We start from the raw sequence: 8,624 nt of genomic DNA on the forward strand, positions 1-8,624 counted from the left end.
TTTAACTTGGTGGGGTTAATTAATGACTTGGCAGCTGACATGGAAAAATTGAGGGGGTCAGCTGCTACAGTGTCAAAACGTTAGGGTTAGGGATTTTTAAAACTTCATTAATGGTAGGGACAAGAATGGACGAAAAGTGTAACGGGTGGCACAAGTAACCAATAAATAATAGTAGAGGGGCAATTTTGACCCTTTGCTCTTTGTACTTTTCCTATGTGGTTTCTTTTTTATTATTAATAAAACTAGCCCTAAGCACTTCGCCTAGTGGATTTGCTAAAAAAAAAAATTGAGGTTTAGCGAAAAATAAGTTAAAAAGGACAACAGAAAGTTCAAAAAGAAAAAACTAATGCACCCTTTAGCAATTTTAGAGATTGGGTGCTCAGACGATCTATTTATCATATTATTAATTGCCTACAAATTTAGACTGCCAAGATCAGAAAACAACGGGGCTCAAGCACCCACTAGTGTCTAAGTCGGTTAGTCCATGCTTTTAACTATGATGTGACCTTAGTTTCGAATTCTCATATTTTGTTTCTTCTTTAGAAGATAAACAGCTAAGTAGCTGAAGTGCTAAACATTAATTAGCAGCTTTTCAGCTGCTTTTGGTACTTGAGCATCCGGTAGAAATTAGCATGTTTATAGGGTTCTTCGTTATTGGTCAAACCTTCTCCAGTCGGGAAAAATGCAAAGGTTACTGTTTTATGAGAAGTGATTAATTTCTGCTAGAATTTGTCATAAGGAATAGGAAGTGCCTGGAATTTATAGATAAGGCAGTCGCTTTAAATTGATAACGCTTTTCCTTTTCCCTGGCTGTTCTAATCAATTTGAGTGGAATGCTCATATTTCTCCGAGTTGGCATCAAAACTTTGGAGACATATGCTTGGCATACTTTAGATTTGAATTTTCCAAGCCATTTAGATCTGTTGCTATCCTAAGTAGCTCTTTGGTTGACGGCATGTTATGACGTGGTCCTTTAGCTAGTCAGCATTTGTATCTCAGTAACCTCAGGGGAGGATGCACATTGTACTACCGGGTACATCTAAACCCAATACTTTTGACACTGAGCACATATTTATATGTAAAAAATCTACTTAAATTGCAACAAATAATAGGTCCAAACCCTAAATTTAAAAATACAATGGGTTCAATGTTAAGAACCTTAAAGGTTGAACTCATTGAGCAACTTAAATCCTGGATCCGCCTCTAAGTAACAGTCATATTCCAAAAAAAGTTGATGCGTCTTCCTTTTATTTTTTTCCTTTTCCTAATCGCGCTTTCTAATTGCCGTCTTCATGTACAACAGGCCATTATGGGAAGACATGAAGAGCTGCAGAGTACCTCTTCAGTTCATTGTGGGAGAGAAAGATGCTAAGTTTAGAAGGATCACTCAAAATATGTGCGACACAATGTGCCAGAGCACGAACACCATAAACGTTCTAGAAATAGTTGAAATTCCATATTCTGGTCATGCTGCACATATTGAGAATTCCTCTCCCTGTGATCAGTGCAATAAGTGAGTTTATCAGAGAAGTTGAATTCAGATCATAACTCAAGCTGATTTTCAAAATTACTCTCACTTGAAAGAACAAGCAGCTTTAGATTGAAAAACACTTTCATGGCTTTCAGTTGAAGTTTGATTCTTTCTCCTCTTGCTTTCATACTATATACTAGCATCTCAATGCAAAATAAACTTCAATTCCCGGAAGCGTCACAGAAGAGATAGAATTGGAACCTAGTGCTGACTGTTGTAGCCTGTATGGATGAGGGTCATGGCTGTTGAATATTTATATCAGAGAGGCTACCCAATATTCATAGTGGACTGGATTTAGAATCAAACAAAGGCTAACCAATATTTATACTGCATCTCCGCCTCTATGTTCATACTGTACGTCATAATCACTGGTTTCTAGTTAAAGTAAGGGGTCGTTTGGTACAACGGATAAGATGTAGGATCAAATTTATACCGTGTTGGATAAATTTTTACCGTCAACAAAATACGGTATAAATTTAATCCCAGACTTATCCAGGATATCCCATCTTGTTCCACCTTATCCCATCAAACTTGGGATTATTTTATCCCACCTCTCATATGGTATAAATTAATCCTCGGATTATAATCCCGAAAAAATTAATCAGCGTACCAAATGATCCCTAAATGATTCAACTCTTTTTTATTGTAATTAAATCAAACAATTTAACCTTAAAAGTTACAAATTAAAATGATAACATCTATCACTTCAACAATGGTTAAGCAAGAGATGTTCACATGCCATGCATTCAGTTGGTTTGGTGTAAATACCGCTGGTAAGCTGTTCTTTTCCAATTTGAGTGTTCTATGATGTTGAAAATGGAAAACTCCCACATCGGTGGGAGACTTAATTTGGGAAGAATTTCTCCCTATAAAAGAAGGCCTAATGTTTAGGATTTAAACACACATCTCATTTGCCTTCTTATCTTCTTAAGCATTTGTATCTTTTCTCTTTAGTATTATTTCACTTGTATTTTTGGAGTGGAATAAGATATTGGTTGTGTCCGAGGAAGTAGGCAAAATTGGCCGAACCTCGTAAATTTTGGTGTTCCTTTTATTGTTGCTTTATTGGCTTATTTATTATTTGGTGGTTGTCATAATTTTTGGTATAGTAGTTGTGACTCATTCACACTATATACATTTGGCTTCCGTAACAATTGGTATCAGAGCCAAGGTACTGTCTAAGTATGCTCTGTGGTTGCAGCATTGTCTGATCTTCCACATCAGAAAAGATTTATCTTGGTAACTGAGTCAAGGTTCTGTCTGAGTATGCTCTGTGGTTGCAGCTTAGTCTGATCTTCCACACCAGAAAGAAAATAATCTTTATTTGTGTCGTCAGCTATTAAATAATATTTGTGTCAAAGATGGGAGATAATAAACAAGAAGAATCTACATCAAGTGTCAACAATACGTCATCATTGGCATCTTCGCTTATGACAAGAATTGTGTCAAATGCGAAATTTGCGGTAGAAATTTTTGACGGGTCTGGACATTTTGGGATGTGGCAAGGCGAGGTTTTAGATGTCCTTTTTCAACAAGGGCTAGATCTTGCTATTGAAGAAAAGAGACCAGATGTTATTGGAGAAGAAGATTGGAGAATTATCAATCGTATTGCTTGCGGTACCATTCGATCCTACCTTGCTAGAGTGCAAATTTTTGAAGAAAAAAAGTCAAAATAAATTGTACATGAAGAAGAGACTATTTCGCTTCACCTATGTTCCCGGTACCACAATAAATGAACATATCACCAGTTTCAATAAGTTGGTCACAGATTTACAAAATATGGATGCAACTTTTGATGATGGTGACTTGGCCTTGATGTTGTTGGGGTCACTTCCTGATGAGTACGAGCACCTTGAAACTACTCTACTCCATGGAAATGACGAAATTTCTCTCACATAAGTTTGTTCGACTTTGTACAGCTATGAACAAAGAAAGAGAGAAAAACAGAAGGGCGGAGAAGGAGAAGCACTGGTTGTGAGGGGTAGTCCTCAAAATCAAACGAGGACAAAGAAAGGAAGATCCAAGTCAAAATCTAGACCCAACAAAGATGAATGTGCCTTTTGTCGAGAAAAGGGGCACTGGAAGAAAGACTGTCCGAAGTTGAAGAATAAGGCCAAACATAACAATGGAAAAGCCATTATGGATTCAAATGTAGCTGATAGTGATGATTCAGACTTCTCATTAGTTACAACAGAGCCATCAACATTATCAGACATATGGTTGATGGACTCGGCTTGTAGCTATCATATGTGTCCCAATAGGGACTGGTTCGTGGATTTTCATGAAGGAGAATATGGAGTCGTCCACACAGCGGATAACAGCCCTCTTACCTCATATGGAATTGGTTCAATACGATTAAGGAACCATGATGGAATGATCAGAACATTGACAGATGTTCGATATGTACCGGGTTTGAAGAAAAATCTCATTTATGTGGGAGCCCTAGAATCAAAAGGGTTCAAAATCATTACAGAAAATGGAGTGATGAGAGTATGCTCCGGTGCACTAGTGGTAATGAAGGCCAATTAGAACAACAATAACATGTACCGTTATCGCGGTGGTACAGTTATTAGGATAGCGACAGTAACATCCAGTGACGAAAAAGAGGCAGAAGCAACCAAGCTATGACACATGCGCTTGGGACATGCTGGAGGAAAATCCTTGAAAACTTTATCAAATCAAGGATTGTTAAAAGGAGTAAAGGCTTGCAACTTGGAGTTTTGCGAGCATTGTGTCAAAGGAAAACAGACAAGGGTTAAATTTGGTACAGCAATCCATAATACTAAAGGTATTTTGGATTATGTACACTCTGATGTTTGGGGTCCTTCCAAAACACCTTCATTAGGTGGGAAGCACTATTTTGTAACCTTTGTTGATGATTTTTTCCGAAGAGTGTGAGTGTATACAATGAAGAGCAAAGATGAAGTGTTGGGAATTTTTCTCAAATGGAAAATGATGGTGGAGAATCAAACAGGCAAGAGGATCAAGTGTATTCGCACAGACAATGGAGGTGAATACAAAAATGATCATTTTAATAAGGTCTATAAAAATGATGACATTATCCGACACTTCACTGTCAGACATACACCACAACAGAATGGAGTGGCAGAACGTATGAATCAGACCTTGCTAGAGAAGGTACAATGTATGTTGTCCAATGCTGGCTTGGGAAAAGAATTTTGGGCTGAGGCAGTTACATATGCATGCCACCTCATTAATCGCTTACCATATACTGCTATTGATGGCAAGACACCATTTGAAAAATGGTATGGAAAGTCTGCTGTAGATTATGACTCTTTGCACGTGTTTGGCTTAACTTCATATTATCATGTGACAAAGTCAAAATTGGATCCAAGGGCAAAGAAGGCTATTTTCATGGGGATTACTTCTGAAGTCAAAGGATATCGCTTATGGTGTCCTATGACAAAAAAAGTAATATCCAGCACGGATGCTACCTTTGATGAATCTGATATGGTAAATAAGGTAACAGAAGATACCAAACAAAATGAGGGTGCTTCTAAGCATGTGGAGTTTGAGGGAAAATTTATTTTTCCTACACAAGAAGCATAGGAGGAAACAAATGAAGATTATCCTCTGGAAGAAGAGCCAGTAGAGAGGGAGATTCCAACTCAGGAACCTCAACAACAACTTGAATTAATTACAACTAGCAGGTCAAAAAGGACAATAACAAAACATGTTCGTCTTATAGAGGCAGTTGCTTGTGCCGCCTCAATTGTAGCTGATGATGTTCCTACCACTTATAAAGATGCAGTCCATAGTTCAGAAGAAGATAAGTGGAGGATTGCCATGAATGATGAAATACAATCCCTCCATCAGAATCATAGATGGAGATTGGCCAATCTCCCGAAGGGAAAGAAAGCAATTGGGTGCAAATGGGTATTTGCAAAGAAAGCAGGATTTCCTAACCAAGAAGATGTTCGCTACAAAGCAAGATTGGTGGTCAAAGGATATTCTCAAAAGAAGGGAATTGATTACAATGAAGTATTTTCTTCAGTTGTAAAATATTCCTCCATTAGAATTATGTTGGCTTTGGTAGCACAGTTGGATTTGAAACTATTTCAGATGGATGTAAAAACTGCATTTTTACATGGAAACTTGGAGGAGGAAATCTACATGACTCAGCCAGAAGGATTCAAAGTTGCTGGAAAAGAAAATATGGTGTGCAAACTTGAAAAATCATTGTACGGATTGAAACAATCTTCTAGACAATTGTACAAGCGATTTGACGAGTTTATGTTGCGGCAAGGGTACAAGGGAAGCAAATACGATCATTGTGTGTATTTGCGCAAGCTTAAAGATAGTTCCTTTATATATCTTCTCCTATATGTTGATGATATGTTGATAGCTTCCGAGAATTCAGAAGAAATTGATAAGTTGAAGATTCAACTGAAGAAGAAGTTCGAGATGAAGGATCTAGGTGATGCAAAGAAAATTCTTGGCATGGAGATAATAAGAGATAGACGTTCAAAGAAACTCTGTTTATCTTAGAAAGAATATTTGAAGAGAGTACTGCAGCATTTTGGCATATATGAGAAAACTAAGCCGGTTAGTACTCCACTTGCTCCCCATTTTAAGCTAAGTACTACTATGTCGCCAAAAGATGAAGCTGAACAGGAGTATATGTCACCATATGCAAATGTAGTTGGTAGCTTGATGTATGCAATGGTCTGTACTAGGCCTGACATTTCACAAGTTGTTGGAGTTATTAGCAGATATATGCATAATCCAGGAAAGGAGCATTGACAAGCTGTGAAGTGAATTGTACGGTATATTCACAATACTGTAGATGTTGGGTTAGTTTTTGAGTAGGAAGGCAATGAGTCTGTAGTTGGATATTGTGACTCAAATTTTGTGGGTGATCTGGACAAACGAAGATCAACTACTGGTTATGTGTTTACTTTTGCAAATGCACCAGTTAGTTGGAAGTCTACTTTGCAGTCAATAATTGCTTTGTCTACAACAAAGGCGGAGTATATGGCTATTACAGAGGCTGTGAAAGAGGCAATTTGGCTTCAGGGATTGCTAAAAGAGCTTGCTGTTGAACAAAAAAGTATCACAATTTTTTGTGATAGTCAAAGTGCTATTCAATTAGCGAAGAACCAAGTTTATCATGCAAGGACGAAGCACATTGATGTTCGGTATCATTTCGTACGAGAAATCATAGAATAAGGTGGAGTCACGGTGAAGAAAATTCATACTACAGAGAATCCTGCTGATATTCTGACAAAAGTGGTGACTGCGGTCAAGTTTCAACATTGTTTGGATTTGATCAACATTGTTGAACACTGAAAATTGAAGATGAAGACACAACCAAAATTTGTTACCGAGAGAAAATTGAAGATGTGGAATATTGCCAAGGTGGAGATTTGTTGAAAATGGCAAACTCCCACATCGGTGGGAGACTTAATTTGGGAAGAATTTCTCCTTATAAAAGAATGTTTAGGATTTAAACAAACCTCTCATTTGCCTTCTTATCTTCTTAAGGCATTTGTATCTTCTCTCTTTAGTATTATTTCACTTGTATTTTTGGAGTGGAATAAAATATTGGTTGTGTCCGAGGAAGTAGGCAAAATTGGTCGAACCTCGTAAATTTTGGTGTTCCTTTTATTGTTGCTTTATTGTCTTATTTATTATTTGGTGACTGTCATAATTTTTGGTATAGTAATTGTGACTCATTCACACTATATACATTTGACTTCCACAACATATCAGAGAGAGTCATCATAAAACTAAAATATAATTAAACTACAAAGATCTGTTGAAATCTATCACACACGGAGAGAGACAGAGAATCATCGTAGAACTATAATATTATTAAACTAGAATTGTATTGCTTTTCTATCACGACTCTCTATAACAATAATATTATTAAACTAGAATTGTATTGCTTTTCTATCTCATTACAATGCGGAAATATGTCGATAAATATAAAGCCACTATAATTGTATTGCTTTTCTTCTTGCTAGTTTATTTTCTTCTCAGTTGTGTTTGAGTATTGTCTTCCTGCAGCAGGGTACTATAACGCATTTGCACGAGTTATTAATACAAGCTCCAGAGTCAGCACGCCAAGAAGTGCACCATGGTTGACAGTCTGAATTAAAGTTACATGATGGTGGTCCTTGGGCTGAACCTGAACCTCTTGCCTCTGCAATTCCACTCATGAAATGAAACCCTGCAAATAATTACACAAGATAGCAAATCACTACACATTTTTACATACAAATGTTATGACTTATTTATAATCATAAATTCCAAAAATCTTCTTCTTAAACTCTTATCCAAGTCAACTATGACCAACAAATTAAAACGAAGAGAATAATAACATATCTCGAGGTGGACATGATTTCTTCTAGGCCTATACGACTATCGGAAGACACTTGAAACTATAGCATATCGTAAAAGAAACAGATTAAAGGGGCAATGCCCCAAGAAAGATTATGAAGTTTCATGCACATGATTGAGAGGACAAACCAGTTACAAAAAGCCAGAAAGTGACTAAGCAGAGCAACTTCCTTGAAGCCTTTTCCATGTTGTGTGGTGTGACGATTAATTGTATAAACTTCACTTTGTTATGATGTATGGAGGCGCTTGTAGCCTTTATATAGGACAAAGAAATACGCAAAAGGAAGGATATTTTTAGGTATGTTTTATATATTTTCCTCTAAAATCAAGTTTTCTATTTATGGTCACTTTTACTCGTCTTAATTGCGTCTAGTGTTTTGTTTTGTTTTCCTTTTTTCAGCCTTTCATTAAACATCAATGTACTAGACATGCGCGCTTTAATAAGAATATAAAAAGGATAGAAAATTAATTCGTACTAAAAATATGGAATTTTTAAAAGATCTTTTATTAATAAAAGTTTCCCCATAATATTATACTATGTCATAATTGTACAAGTCTATCGTATCATCAAGAAATTCAAAGCACTTTTATTAGGTGATGATTTTTCTTCATTCCAAAAGTCAAGCACAAGTTATAATAATTTCCTGTAGCGGATGGATTTTGCGACTAGAGATCGTATACAAGACTTTAATGACTTTCTTATATAGTCATTGTTTCAGAAGTGCATTAG

General features: G+C 36.6%; 1 protein-coding gene across 3 annotated transcripts in view; it reads left to right on the forward strand.

Annotated features, from left to right (window-relative positions):
- Positions 1 to 7,682, forward strand: part of LOC107811691 (protein PHYLLO, chloroplastic) — a 42,958-nt gene extending 35,276 nt beyond the window's left edge. For 2 of the 3 annotated variants that reach the window (XM_016636670.2, XM_075233312.1), the window contains exon 6: positions 1,304 to 1,863. The gene's annotated coding sequence lies outside the window, so the exon portion shown is untranslated. Of the gene's footprint in view, positions 1 to 1,303; positions 1,864 to 7,564 lie in introns of those variants that run through there. The other variant, XM_075233311.1, reaches the window with a different exon arrangement.
- Positions 7,683 to 8,624: the final 942 nt, after the last annotated feature.

Source organism: Nicotiana tabacum, chromosome 16 (genome assembly GCF_000715075.1).
Source record: "Nicotiana tabacum cultivar K326 chromosome 16, ASM71507v2, whole genome shotgun sequence".
NCBI classification, from domain to species: Eukaryota; Viridiplantae; Streptophyta; class Magnoliopsida; order Solanales; family Solanaceae; genus Nicotiana; species Nicotiana tabacum.